At 33.9% G+C, this 16,650-nt stretch overlaps 1 protein-coding gene and 1 non-coding gene across 2 annotated transcripts in view; one reads left to right on the top strand and one right to left on the bottom strand.

Moving 5' to 3' along the window:
- The window catches only part of jp (junctophilin), a 506,547-nt gene that overhangs the window by 205,290 nt on the left and 284,607 nt on the right, over positions 1-16,650 (bottom strand). The gene's annotated exons all lie outside the window — the stretch shown is intronic.
- On the top strand, positions 7,309-7,382 carry TRNAQ-UUG (transfer RNA glutamine (anticodon UUG)). The gene has a single exon. It is a non-coding gene; the product is annotated as a tRNA-Gln (tRNA).

Below are 16,650 nucleotides of genomic sequence, written 5' to 3' on the forward strand. Positions count from 1 at the left end.
ATATTAATTGTTGGTGATTTTAATATTACAACTATAATAGATTCAAGTTATATCTTATTACTCGGGGATTCAATATGTAAAACCCTCTCAAATTTCTTGGCATTACATGATCTTCGCTCTATAAATGATGTAAAAAACAAAGATGATAAAACTCTTGATCTGGTTTTAACAAATATGAGTGAATCATGTAATGTATATACAAGCGATAATTCTATGGTATTTGCTGATATATTACATCCACCATTACAGCTTGATTTACAAATTAAAAATATGAGGCGGGTTAAAATGAATGATAATATGTTAAAATACAATTATAGAAAAGCAGATTTTTATAATTTTTATAAAGATTTGCAAAAAGAAAGTTATTGTCAATTATACACTTATAGAGAACCAAATGGTACAATAAAATATTTTTATGAAATAATGTTTAATTATATCGATAGACATGTACCGAAAGTGAAAAGCCATAAAAAGAATTTGTACCCGGTTTGGTTTACTTCTGAGATTATAAGTCTTTTGAAACATAAAGAATATTATAGGAAACGTAAACAACACTCACAGTATAACTTGGAAAGGTTTTTAAACCTGCGCAGGAAATCAAAGACGATGATTTAAAAAGCTTATTCTTTATATATTCAAAATATGGGGAATAATATTAGTAGAGACACAAAACACTTCTGGAGTTTCATAAAAAATAAGAAAAGATGTTTACAAAATCCATCTACTATGTTATATAAGGGTGAGTTATTAAAAACAAATAAAAATATTGTTGACGGTTTCGCTCAATATTTTCATAGTGTGTATGATGAAAGGTCTTCATTCTACGAATGGAGCACCTCGAATATACGTTTAATACCTCATTGCCTGGTTATAAAAAAAGTGAGTGAGGAAGAATGTAAGGAAGCAATAAAGAAAACTCGATCAACAAGATCTAGTGGTCCAGATAATATACCATCTTATATTTTTAAGGGTTGTGTAGATGTTTTGGTAACTCCTCTTTGCTATATTTATAATCTCATTTTGGTTACTGGGTGTTTTCCTGAATGTTGGAAAATTAGTAAAGTGACTCCGATTTATAAATCTAGGAATCCAAAAGATATTACAAACTATAGGCCTATTTCATTAATATCGATGCCATCTAAAATATTTGAACACATATTGTACAGTAAGATATTTAATCATGTAAAATCATACATAGTAGAGTGTCAACATGGTTTCGTACCGGGGAGATCCACTACTACGAATCTAACTAACCTTACGCAGTTTATTTTGGACTCCTCGAACAGAAACGGTTGTTCTATTGATGTAATATATACCGACTTTGCGAAGGCATTTGACAAATTAGATCACAACATATTGCTTAACAAATTAGCAAATTTGAGCTTATCAAAAGCGTTATTAACTCTAATTAAATCCTATTTAAGAGAACGTGTACAGTTTGTTACTTATAATGGGCTATGTTCAGATAGATACGTGATTCATTCAGGAATACCTCAAGGATCTAAACTGGGTCCACTCTTTTTCCTTTTGCTTATTAATGATTTGCCTGGCGTTATAAAATATTCCAAATGTCTGTTGTACGCGGATGACTTAAAACTATTTCGGGCAATAAATAATATGGAAGACGGAAAGAAATTACAAAAGAATCTTGACAGTTGTTACAAATGGAGTATTGATAATAATTTAACGTAAAAAATGTTCTGTTATTACTTTTTCACGACAGAGTGAACTAGCTCAATATAATTATAAAATTTACAACGAAATATTACAAAGATTAACACAAATTAAGGATTTGGGTGTTACTTTAGATACAAAATTAAAATTTAATTTACATATTGATAGAATTGTTAATGAATCCTATAAAGCTTTAGGATTCATAATTAGAAATTCAAAGGAATTAAATAACGTAGAAATGTTAGTTAAATTATTTAATTCATTAGTTAGAAGTAAATTAGAGTGCGCTTCATTAGTATGGTCCCCCTGTTATGATAATCAAATAAGGAAAATCGAATCAATACAAAAGAGGTTTTTAAGGCATTTATGCTACAAGAAATTCAAAATCTCTGCGTATGATATGAAAGTGAACTATAATGTTATCTTAAGGGAATTTAATTGTACGTCTCTGGTGAAAAGGAGGGAAATAATGCATCATGTTTTTCTATTTAAAATTATTAATGGTATTATAGTTAATCAAGATTTTCTGGAAATGTTAAAATTTAGTACCTGTAGATCTTTAGGAGTACGATTACCATTTGTTATACCTAAATCTAAAACAACCTCCCATAAAAATTCACCACTTGTGAGACTTTGTAAGAAACATAATGATATTATAAAATCTGGAATAATCATGGATTTTACGATGTCTTTGGAAAAGTATATAAAATTGATTCAACTGTTTTTGAACCCTGCTTATGTAATGTAATGATTATGTTTTTGCATTCAAAAAAGAAAAAAAATAGCCTGCATGAATGTTGCTATTTTAGACTTTTTCTTTTTTTCTATTTTTTTCTTATATTTATTTTAATCTAATAGATTATTTAGCAATTTCACAATTGTATATTGAATTTGTATTCACCTGCTGTAACTGGAGCAATTGGCTCTGTAATAGGTGTGTGTTAAATAAATAAATAAATAAATTGGAAATCATGTAACGTTAAATGTTGCCAACTTACTAGAACAGAAATGGCGAGCATTTCAAAAGTTGCGTTCTTTATGGGACACTCTTTACTATATGTGCAAAAAATACATACTGTTGAGTAACATATTGGACCTTATGCAGAGTCGTTTTGACGTCTGATTAACGCCATACTACAGGGTTGACTAACGGAGGGTTATCAAAATTGTATTCAGAGTCTCTGATTAGGACGTAGTATTTGACGAAGTTAATCACATGTGACTAATTAATCTAAAGGAGAGGCTAATCTTTTACCCACGGTTTAGCGTGCGACACATTTCGTATTTCGTATTTCATTTGTTTTCATTTTTACAGACTACGCATGCGCTGATCTACTTTTCCGTAGTTGCCACATTTATTTTTCTTACCCGATGCATTGTGATTATACCAGCTAATCATACCCAAAAAACCTTTTCAATTGCACTCAAAGTAGACTCTGAATACCAAAAAGTGCACCTTTCTTAGCAAAGAGTTAGTATGCTACTAACTAGACTGTGACTAACACTCGATTAACGAATTCTCTCTGAATACCGTCCATTGTATCTATTGTTGTTTGATTTCTCCTATAGTGATACATACCACTAAAAGTGACAACACAACCGTAATAGTACCTCACGCAATTCTAAAAGTAAAACCATGCTTCTAAAAGTAACACACATACTTACAAATTATACATACTTACACATACTTATACATAAAAAATAATTTAGACCACGATAAGTATACTCACAACGTAGAAAATAACTATACACAAAAATGACTGCGAGTGCAACTAAATTTGCCTCTAACAAGCTATAATGTTAAAAATGTGTAAGATATTGGAACTCAACATGTATCGTAATGGAAAAAGGAAAGGAAAATTAAATAGAAAACTATTTAGCTTGATGTTTCATGATATTATCTTTCAGTCTAAAGAAAACGGATTATGAATGAAAGAGAATGTTGATGAAAACGCTGTTGTATGACAAAATAGAAGAAAATGTCTGATAAAACCGCGATAAAATTCATGTACACAATACTTCCATCATACAATTGCGTGTCTTTCAATCGAACCTACGGAATTTTGGAAGGCTAAACTACAGTGCAGCCTATTTCATACACGTTGTTAGTTCCTCTGAAGTTTGATTAAAATATTCACATGATAATCTAATAGTAAGAATGAGTTAAGAAATTTTAATTTTGAGCAGGAAAACAACAAAAGGATTATATTTATGATTATCATTTAGTTCCCGGCATTTGCCTCATTCAGAGCAGGCAAATGCCGGGGTGGTACCTAACTTATAGGCCCCAGGCCATCTCCTTCCTTCCCTTTCCCCGGATAGTGTGGTCGCCGAGGGATATCACCCCTCATACGTGACGGGCTAAATGGCCTTAGATGCCGAAAGCCCAGAAATCTAAATTCTAAATTCCTAAATCCTCATTTGTGATTCATGTTCATGTTTCATGGTTCGTTCTACAACATCCATGAAGGTAAGGAATTATTAAACAAGCAATCTGAGATTAAAAAATACATAATGTTCCACAAACTTAACATTCACCTTTCTCTTTAATGGTCCTTTCCTCCTATTGGTGGATAGTACACTGTAAAAATTATACGGTCACATTTACTGACCGATTAACGTAAATACTGGCTGCCAAACGATTACTCTAAAATTTACGGTATTACCATAAAAGTTATGGTTATGGGCCATAAAAATGCCTTATTTATGCCCTATTACCATAACTTTAACACTAATACCGTAAAATTTAGGGTAACCAGTTGGTAGCAAGAATTGATGGTAATCGGTCAGTAAATGCAACCGTAATTGTTTACAGTGTATGTTTGATATAGAGGCTTCAAGCAAGGCGTTAAAAAGACGAAAAATATATTTTCTGCAACCCTGTTTACGGAAAAGAATTCTGATAATCTAAATGATGGGCAGCCGTTCAAGCTGTTGCAACATGGTTGTACAGTAAGAATATTAATCTGTTGTAGTGGAAACTAGATACATTTTTTTTTTTTTATCAAAGAAACGATTTTAAGTAACGAATGCGTTATCCCAACAACAGAGACTCAGAATAAATATTACATTCTATCATTTGTTGCCAATCATGTAAGAAGAGAACTTTTGACTGAGAACTAAAAAAAAACATTTCTTGGACATCTCTGTTGATCGTAAGTTGTTTGAACAGCTAATTTCGATCTTCTACTTTTAAATATTTTCCAATGTCGATGACAGACGTTAAAATATGAAATTTTAGATGTGCTACCATGACGACTAAAAATAATAAAATAAATAGAGTGAGACCAGTCTCGGTAATCTTAGTAAAATGATTTTTTAATTGTATGATATATAAATATATATACCTAAGTATATATGGTCAGTATATATGTCCCGTCATCGCTATTTCTCAATTTCAGACTAGAGTTTTCAATCCTTTATTGAAATAGTTCTTCAATTTTCTCACGGTAGTGATTTAATATCGAAAATTTGTGACTCCATTCCTAACCGAACGTAGAACAAATGAGCACCAAAAGTATGCAAATAATCGATGAGTTAATTACACAGATGTACATATTTTCATGAAGACACTGCAAACGGCAATGCATGAAGCTATTACACAAATAATAACGCATCTTTTAACGAAACGATATAATGTCCAGAAATGAAAATTTGCAACATCTTCCATATTTAAAGCTGCATATTTCAAATTGAAAAGTTACTACATTTCCCACGTGAAAGCTTAGAACATCCGTTAGTAAAGGCACAATGCACTTCAAGTGAAAAATTGTACCATACTTTTGTGTAAAATTACACCAAACTCCAAATGAAGCTATATGAATACCTAAAAAGTTATAATAACTCCCAAGTGAAAACTTCAACGTTCTTCCAATAAAGTACATTCTCAAGCGGAAAATTAGATCATTCTGAAGTTAAAAATTACAACACTTTCAAATAATAATAATAATAATAATAATAATGCAATATGTTTAATACCACTAAGGGAAAATTTGTAACATATCCAAGTGAAAATGCTTAACTTCATTTGAAAGATTTCGACATTCATCAAGTTACAACTTGCAACACTCTCTAGTAAAACACCATATCATCCTACAAGTAAAAACTTGCATCCTCCTCCTTGATAAATGTTCATTCCTCAAATGTAAAGCTAACTAGTAACTGGAAAGTGATAACATCTTTCATGTGAAAATTTTCAACATTCTACTAAGAAAAGTACCGTACCCCCCCCCCCCAAAGCACAAAGTTACAATATTGGCAAATGAAAATTTACAACATCCCCAAGTGAAAATTAATAACATTTTCCCAAGTGTAAAACTACACCAGAAAGCAAAAAAGTTATAACATCTATCAAGTAAAAGATTTCAAAATTTTTCTAGTAGAAGTACACTTTCAGGTGATAAGTTACATTCCCAAGTAAAAGTTACAATATTATCAAGTGAAAAATTACATCTCCGAATATAAAGGTACATTCAACAAGTGAAAATAATATTCCCTAAGTGAAGTAAATCACATCATCGAAATTAAAAATGTCAACATTCTCAATATATACCGTATACCTGCGGTACTTCCACAACCAGTTTTATAGAGGTAGTTGGTGAGTACTTCTAATGAAATGCCAGTAGCCAAACTCCCTCTATAAAAACTGTTGCGCAAGTACCGCAGGATTCTGAGACATGGATATTTGGATAGAGCACATGCTAGTTCTTAAGTGAAGTCTTGACCCGACTTCGGTAGGTCCCATAATTTTGGAGCTATGGACCTTTAAAGTTCAATTTTCGTGATTTCGGCAGCCTATAACTCAGAAAGGAAGCATTTGTGCACCCAAGTTGGTCTATACTTTTTGTCTTATCTTGGTGTCAGGAATCACCTCCGAAACGTTGTCGGTGTTGTTTTGAAACACCCTGTGTATATTAGATAGATAGATAGATAGGTAGGTAGATAGATAGATAGATAGATAGATAGATAGATAGATATCGGGTGTTCTAAAATGGAGCCCACGGACCACAGAGCATTATTTTAGAAGTAAAAATAAAGCAAAAAATGTATATATTTGTATATTTTTCGGGTCCTCGTCTGGAGACGCGAATTGCACTATGTGGCAACATCGCAGATAAAGAACTATAGAGTAGTTCTACCAATCCATCAAATAGTCACATCAATTCTTTCCAGATGGCAGTTAAAGTCGACATAGATTGACACTAGCAGCATCACTTATTAGTGTAGCAATCAATGTAACTGCTTGATGAATTCGTAGAATAATGATAAAGGTTCCAAGTTAATCTGCAACGTTGCCACATAGTCAAATTTTCAGTTTATAGCGGCTGAAGGAGGCTCCGAAGGGTGTAACACCATTTTTGCTTTAATTTGACCTTAGAATAGTGCTTTGTGGACCGTGGGCGCCATTTTTAGAACAACCGATATATATTTATATATATATAAGCAACTCGGGTGAACTTGATAATAAGCGCCACTTCCATTGAAATTGAGTTATTATATGGAACAAGTTGGGATTGAACCATAGAAAAGTATGTAGGTAGGAAATGCACCTGCACCTGCACCTGTAAGGAAAGCTATTTTTATGAATCATTCCATTGAATTGCATGGGAATGTTGAACCTTCTTTCACACTTGTGCCCCCCGTAGCGTAGTTGCTAACGCTCTCGCCTTTGGTGCGAGCGGTCCTGGGTTCGATTCCCGGTGGGGGCACTCGGTCGATAAAGTGTAACCTTTTTTGCAGGGCAGCCAACATGAATGAGGTTTTCCTGGGTTTTCCTCATTCACACCAGGCAAATGCCGGAGTGGTACCTAACTTATAGGTCCCAGGCCGCTTCCTTCTTTCCCCAATCCTTTCTTCCTTCCCTTTCCCCGGACAGTGTGCTCGCTGAGTGACGTCATTCCCTCAAATGTGACGGGCTAAATGGCTATAGATGCTGAATGCATAGAAATTTCAATCCTAAATCCTTCTTTCACACTTTATTCGAAATTTAGAAAATGTGACATACCATTATGTTTCCCCAAGCCCTCTTTGTGAAATGCAGTATGACTTTTTACTATTGGTAATAGATATGAAAACTTATAAAAATGAATCATGATTGTGGGAACCTTTTTTATTGTTAAACCATAACAAGAACAATTGGACAACATCCAATTCTGTGTGATAAATAAAAAAATAAAATAAAAAGGGCTGTCATTTCACTTTTATTATATAGGGGATAGGAATGCTTTTCGTTCTCTTTGGGGGCACTTTTCCTTGCTCTAATAGTCTTCGGTTTCTCTCTGATTTTTAAAACCATTTCTGTAAAGAAAAAAAAAGAGCTACCTCCTCACGAACTTGAATTCGTATATATGGTACATATTCCTATTTTCTGATTTCTAATGTTCGCTTACAGAATCAACAGTAAGCGAGAATTCTGTGGCCTCCTCACCTCCGCTGCTATTTCATCCTTATTTTTTTCCTCTCTGTGTAACCAGAAAAAGAAGAAGAAGAAGCGACGAAGAGAAGAAGAGAGAGAAGATGCGGAACTGGCAACCTTCCCACCCGGATCTCAGTCCAAGTACCAGTGGCGTCACGGCCAAAGGTGGAGGTGTTTATGAGCCCCCTACCTTCCAAAGCTCCTATCATGGATGATTTGCAGCAACGAGATACTTGGTGCTGCTGCATCATATCACGTACGTATTCATGCCCAATATTGTATATATAGTTACAGAGCAAACAAAATTTTTTTTATTTTAAAGCAATAACAGTCTAGGAGAACATTATACGTGCTGAATGTGTAGAGCATAAGACCGCATTGAAACGTTTCCATTTTTTTTTTTTTTTTTTTATGAATGGCTCAGTTAAACCTACGCTTACACCTGCATAAAACTACTAAAGAAAAAAGAACAAGATGAATGCTTATATTCATTGTGGACATACGTGTCTGAAGATCTATGAACAATAAAAAATAACTAACATCTAATTATTTAATTCAGTTTGAATTATAAAATAATCTAAATTCTTACGTAAACTGTTTTAAAGCTGCACCAATCTGACTGGGCGTTTCTACACTAAAATATTTTGCAATCCGTCTTATAAATACACATGCATGATATTAAGTTATATCCCAGGAAAGGCAAGAACTACTGCCATATTAAAATAATAGTATTGTATTGGACCATTATTTTTATAATTATTAATGTTATTAGAATATCAATTAATAAGGGGGAAAGGGAATCATTGATAAAGCCACACGGCCACCAACTTTAAATTTTTCGAAAATATCGCAAATATATCCACCGAGTTTCATTGACATATCACTATATTTACTATGTACCTATATAAAAAATATTTAAAATTTTGGTATAACTTGGCCACCGCGGAAACTACAATGAAAACCAACTTCAAAATTCGCGAAAATATATCCACCACATTTCATTGAGACATCACAATATTTACTATATTTCCATATCAAAAACCATTTAAATTTTTGCTGTAACTTGATCACCGTCGAAACTATGACGGAAACCAACTATGATAGTAAAAATTGCGATATCTCAATGAAACTTTGTGGATATGTTGGATATGCTGGCAAAATTGAGTGATATATTTTGTGAATATTTGAAATTAGTGGCCGTTATAGTTTCAGTGGTGGTCAAGTTGTACCAAAATTTTAAGCATTTTTTGATATGTGATAAATGTGGTAAATGTTGTGATATCACAATGAAACTTAGTGGATATATTGGTGATATTGAGTGGTAAATTTTCACCAAATTTGAAGTTGGTGCCCGTTATAGTTTCGGCGGTGGCCAAGAAAATGTTCTGGTCACTAAATCAGACGGTCCCCTCAAAAACTACTTATGGCGTTTTACACTGGCATATATCATTTTGTTATATATATATGATCTTTGGATATTTATTTTTTCATTAAATACTAATAATATTGTAGAATTAAATTAAATACGACTTTTTATTACTATGATATTTTATAATTGCACTTATGTATGGTTACTGTATTTAATATTGAATTACATACAGTATTTCATACATGTTTTTGAACATAAATTTGTTATATTATCTTTGTGTATTACAATACCATACCTGGCTGACGCTATTCTTAGCACTTTTAAATTAAATGCAATTAATTTAATGAAATTAAATTACTCGTAAATCAGTGACAGGCAAATGGCTGCCTATGGATCAGAACCGGACAGCGAATGTTTCACTCTACTCGCAAATAAGATTCATTTTTTTAAAATTGTGATTTGTTCCTTCTTAAATTCCGTGCGTAACAAGAAGAGTGACTGGCCATTATAATGTATTGAGACTTGACTTACAACTGTGAAAGTATTTTCATTACATTTTGGTTACCTTTTAATACTTTTGTATACCTTTGGATTACCAAGACCATTCTATAATACAAGGTAAGAGTTAGTACCAGGCAGATTTCATAGTTACAGTAGAGCGTCGATAATTCGAAGTAATTGGGGGACATGGGTGTTCGGAAAACTGGTTTGTTCGGATAACCGAACTGTACTGTACTGTACTGTACTTCAACAGCCAGTGCCAAACCGACAGAAGTGTGCTGATTGTTGAAACACAACGACTGGCGGCTTGGCCGGTCAGCAGCGCCTTATGAAGGCCCCATTAGAAGCAATGTTCCGCCAGCGGTGGCTCAGTGCGGCGACTACTGTGGGAAACTTGGTTTGGGAGTGAGGGGGATGATGGACGGTAGGGTGGGAGAGTAACAGGTGCGAGCGAGTACACAGTTCGGTTAAGCGGTCGTTCGGTTGACCGACGTTCGGATAATCGACGCTCTACTGTACTTCCAATTGATCATAGGTTAGGCTATGATACAAGAAACATAAAACAGAATACACTGAATAGAATACAGGTTCAGGAAATGTATGACTTAACACACACTCAGTGAACCGTTATCTCAAGGAGGAGCAGCAAGAAAAATGGAAAATGACCCTTAAGTATGATTTTTAGTTTGTTCTGGCCCGAAGTACAATATAAATTGCCATCACTAGATTATATTATTATGACAGTAAACCATTGACTATCTAGCCTAGTATGGCAAAAGAAAAAGTCCGATAACAAAAAATCCTTGGTTTTAAATCTTTCGAAAGTAAAAGGCAAGTATTGAATAGGTCGGAGTTCTACGATTACTCACTTCCTGCCCCACTTATATCACTAAAAACACCTTTTATACCAACACCAAAGCTTTTATTCATATTTTCCGACCTCTTTAATGTAGGAAAGTACATTATTAATGTTTATTATGTGCTCTAATGTACGTTTTACATATTTATTACAAAAAAGGAAGTCCAAGATTAAAAATATTATATACATTTTAAGACAAATTTTATAATGTCTAACTTAATTGCAGGAAACTTAAAATGATGTACACTTTACATACATACGACTTTAAAGTAAAAAAAAAAAAACATTAACATAAAGTTAGGTTTAATTCTTAAATAAATAATTAAACTTATGTTACAGTTATTTACTTGATTCGATAAATGGATACTCTCAAATATCTAGGATCAATATTAACAGACCAAAATCATATCCACAAAGAAATTAAATGTCGATTGAAAGCAGGGAATCATATTATTCTGTCGAGGAATTAGAAGCTTAAAATATATAAAACAATAATCATGCCTGTTGTGCTGTTTGGTTGTGAAACATGGTCGCTTACTTTAAGGGAAGAATGTAGACTGAAGGCATTTGAGAATAAAACCCTGAGACGAATATTCGGACTCAAAAGGAACGGGAATGGGAAATGGGAGAAACTTCATTAACGAGCAACTTCATAATTTATATCGTTTACCAAACATTCGTAGTCATCAAATCTAAGAGACTCAGATGGGCAGGTCATGTAGCCAGAATAGAAGAAAGTATCAAAGTCTTAACTGGAAGACCAATCGGAAAATGACCATTAGGAAGACCTAGGTGCAGATGGGAGGACAATATTAATATGGATCTCGCAGAAATAGGAATTGTTTCGACGCAAAAAATAGAAATCGGATCCAATTGGCTAAGGACAGTAGTCAATGGAGAGCTTTTGTGAACCGGCATTGGACCTCTGGGTATCATAGGCCATAGAGTTAGTTAGTCAGTTACAGTTAACTGATAAATGATTACACAAATGTGAAAAGGTAGACCTAAAAGACTCGAAAATTAGGTTATAGTTTTTGGTTTTTCAAAAAGTCCTTGATGCATGATTACTTTCCTTGGCAAAGTTTTGATTTTAAGAAAACGTTATAAGTCGACTTGATCGTTTAAAAAATTATTCCTAATTTTATTACAGAGTTTCTTCTTCCTTCCCTTTTTTAGAACTAAGACGGGTAGTCGTGAGTCTACTGTATTATTATTATTATTATTATTATTATTATTATTATTATTATTATTATTATTATTATTATTATTATTATTATTATTATTATTATTATTATTATTATAAATTCTACCTAACTGCATACTGAAAGTGACGATACTTCCAACGGAATGATAGTGACTGTCAGGGCCGTAACATATGGGGGGCAGGGGCCAACTGCCCCTAGGGAAGCTCCCCGCCGTTCAAGGGGGCCCATTTTAAGACAAAATTTTCTTACTCGATTTATGATACGAACATAAAATTTTAAATGAAGCATGAAACAAGTTCACTACATTACATAAACAAAACAGTACACAAAGGGTAAATAAAACAAAAATGGGTCGTGGGCCCATTTCAGTAAAAGAATGTCTACTATTAGAGGCCCTAGAAATAATATTTATTCATATGGCTTTGAGATTTGTCAATATTGTGCCCTTGATTAATTTATCATGTATGGAATAGGCCCAGAGGCGTGCAGAAGGGTCTACAGGCTCCGGGGGGCCCACAAAGAGTAAGAGAAAGATGGAAAGAGGAGGCCCAAGAATTAGAAAAACGAATATTTCTAGGGGGCCCAAATATGCGTATTAATGCTTGCCCCTCCAGAAAAAATCTAAGTTACGGCGCTGGTGACTGTTAAGCCAAGGGACATTATTTACGTGAAATTACTTTCTCTGATATCTGCGAAATTACGATAAAATATACAGGAACTGGCTGGACATTGATTATCTCTATGTCCAACATTGATACACGAATCGACCATAATAAACACAAAATTAAACATTTAAAAGGAATATGGTGACTTCTGCCTTCTCGGTTTCCAATGTTTCTCCTTGTCTTTTGCCAGTCCACGAGTATCGAAAGATTTAAATCCATTGATATATACATATATATAGTTGTCAGAGTTGCTTTGATTGTAAATGACTTAGCAAGTATTGAATAGTAACTATGAAGAATAATGATAACCAGACTAACTACATATATTTTTAAAAGATAGGCTCGTTTTTGTAAACGAAAATATCTTGTTTCATCACGATAGGCAGTTTGCAGAAGGCAAACAAAAGAAATTCTCATTTTTTATGAGGCATAAACTAACGTTTCTATAATGTACACGTCGTAAATACCTGAGAATGGTGCTTAACGATCTTCTAAACACGAAAAAAAACTACAAAGTAATGAAGTATTCATTGAGAACGAAGGGAATGGGAGGAAGAATTCATTGCTTCTTCTGGTTTTTATCGCTTTAGTTAATACGTTACTACATTCAATTCTTTCACATAATTCCTACCGTATAGTGATTACATTTTCTAAACTCAAGTACACTTTCCCTTAGATTCTGTTTTAATAAGTTGGGTTTATGACTGTTGTTAATATTTGTGTTATACGAGCCAATATGTGCAATGCTAACGAACAACCACTTTTGTTTATATTGTTAAGTAAACGTAAAATATAAGGAAAGGGTGGTATTAAAAGATTAATGTTCAAGTGTAAGATCGGCAGGGAAACTCATCTCTGGAGTGTAGTGCTACTAGTTTAATCTGTAACTTAATTTAAATCACTAAGAATTTCAAAACTTTTCTGCTCAAATCAGATTGTGAAAAGTGAGTCTATATCAGTCCAAATTTTCAATGAAAGGATTAGTAATCCAAATGTTCCCTTGCCGAGGATCCTATTTTTATCTTTAAGATAGCAATGATTGATTTTTTAAAGTAATGTACTGAGATGTTGAACAGCGAATGGAACTTTTAAAAAAATATGTGAGCGACAATCAGGAATTTTTCGAAAATGAGAAATCTTTTCAAGTGATATTCATGCAAATGTGTTTTCAAAAGAGCTGCTTTCTTTATGAATGCATCTATTTTATTTCAAAGCGTAAACACGTCTATCAGAAACCATGAAGAGATAAGTTCTAAGTTATTCACTATTAAATTTCCCCAGCCTTCCCTGCTGGTCTAGAAACTAGCTCGGACGACTTTGGTGCCTATGATCCTGGATTCGATTCCCGATGAGAGAGCACAAAAATGTAATTTTACAATCAATTACTTTCATCATCCATCCATATCCTTCGGCCTAAAGGGCATAGCTGTGAGATGTTAAGAAAGAAATTTCTCTAGTGAATTTCTCTAGCGGAAAAAAAAAATCGTCCATTATTATCAGTAGTAGCAGAAAATATTGCTTATTAATACACACTGCATCTAGTTCCCTTAGCAGGTTTGTTAAGTGCAAGCATGAAATTTGGTGGTTAATTACTCGGGAAACAAGGTCTCTTCTTCACCAAATTTGAAATTTTTGTAGACTTTAGCAAGCTGAATATGTGTATTAAATATTGTGGTGTACAGATTTTCGTTCTTTAATTATTTGCAATCTAACTTGGGGTTTGGACCTAAATAAGCCCAAACTCGAACTTCAGTTATAAGTAACTCGAGAACCAAGCTCTTTTGAAAATACATTTGCATGAATATCACTTGAAAAGATTTCTCATTTTCGAAAAATTCCTGATTGTCACTCACATATTTTTTTTAAAGTTACATTAGCTGTTCAACATCTCAGTACATTACTTTAAAAATTCAATCATTGCTATCTTAAAGATAAAAATAGGATCCTCGGCAAGGGAACATTTGGATTACTAATCCTTTCACGAAAATTTGGACTGATATAGACACCATATGAAGATTGGTTAACACCAGATGAGTTACATTCATTGCGTATATATCGAAAATTTCACTTTGTCGAATCTCAATTTTCATGGCCAATAATTAGAGAATCAAAGGACCTCACCTCCTCACTTGATCATATTTGAAACGGTGGTAGACCTTTATTATATAATTGAACATATGAATTATTATGTTGTCCGGACGTTTCTTCCTGGACCTATTGACCATCAAAACTGAGATTTGGACTTAATAAAAAAATAAGTGTAAACTATAAATTTGATGACCTATAATTTGAGATTGTTTACTCACATCGTAATATTTCGAATGTTTACTCACCATGCCAAATTTGGTGAAAATCGGATGAGTTGGTCCAGTTAGGTTGGTCCGGTTGAGTTCTATCATACCTATATGGTCATCATACGTGTATTGGGTACGGAAAACCAAGATCTGACTTCCAGTGGAAGTTCATTTGGTTTGGATCAAAAGTTAACCTTTGTACTCCCGCCAGGGATTTGAACGAAATCGTTGACTCACGTTGGGGGGTGCCCTCTAATTACCACAGAGTCATGATTGATACATCGTTGGAAATCTCATGGAACACAGATTCCAACGAGGTAACGTTTCTGCAATTCTTGCCCTAGTCGTAGAAGAAGAAGAGGAAGAAACAAAAAGTCCTAAAAAAATAAAAAAATAGAATTTGGAGGCCCTGGCAACCCTTGCAGTCCCCCTATGCTGACAAAAAGATGCTAATATAGGAAACACACTTCTGATAACAATATTAAAAATAGTAGCCATTGCTGAGATACAAAGAGAGATAATTCAGTGAAAAGAAATCTTGTCTTACGTGGAACCGTCCTGAAAATAAATGTAATTTACGTAAAAAAAAAAAAAAAACTAAGACTTGAAAAATTAGCCATCTTTGCTCCTCTACTCCCCAATATAAGCAACAAGTACACATACACGGTATTACCATGTATTGGACTATTTCATTACTTCACATACCAATTTAGATGAGTATACTCCATGTGGGAATGGTTCCCAAAAAATCTTACGTAAGATAAAAAAACACGAACTTTAACCTCCTCCTCGGCCGTGGTACCCCATAGATAAAATGTATATCGGCGAAAAGCTTCATTCTCCAGAAACACATTAATACCAAAAATATTTTCCTAGCTTAATATTAAGCTATTGAGGTTTCAAGCCTCGATGCAGCAGTTGCGTCAATGAGCGTTTAAAGGTTAAGTTATACATCTACTTCTCATATAGCTCCGGTGTTACAAAGAAATTTCAATCAAACCAATCATCCAAATCAATTAAATAACCCTCTACCACAACTACCTACATTTGAAACTAGCAGTAATGTTGCAAAAAAATGTATTCGAAACAGTTTTCATTGAAAGTTATTGACGCATGTTAACTTTGTCCTGGAAAACACATAACTAACGTATATAATAATAGTCGAACCTTTTGAGTCAACTACAAAACATCCTCCTCTCTTCACATAAATACGTCATCAAGAGACACTGCTTCTTAGCAACCCACAATGGGACAAGTCATACAAGAAGTTGCTGAGAAACTAAGTATTTGTGAACGCGTGACGGTGCTTGAGTGTGTTTTTCTGAGAAATATTTCGTTACCAAAATAGTAAATGGGAGGTACATTTTTCTTTAAGTGTTGCGGTTACTTATGTGAAACACGTGTCCAGTCGTACGCCCCCGAATTCATGAGAAAAAGAAATAAAGGAAAGTGTTGTCCATTGAGTTCACCGCTTGGTTATTTTGCTTAGTGGGAAAAGTAGCAACCGTCCAGCCAGCAAATGGATGACATCAGACGTTCTCCCGTAACACTCCAACTACAAGAATAGCAATATCGCCGGCCGGGGTTTGTTTGCTTCCTTGCCTGCTACAGACTATTTTTCCCCTCCGTAACCTTAGTGGAATTCACACGGCTATAGCAAAGAGGAGG

This window comes from Thermobia domestica, chromosome 2 (assembly GCF_964235325.1).
Source record: "Thermobia domestica chromosome 2, izTheDome1.hap1.1, whole genome shotgun sequence".
Taxonomy (NCBI): Eukaryota; Metazoa; Arthropoda; class Insecta; order Zygentoma; family Lepismatidae; genus Thermobia; species Thermobia domestica.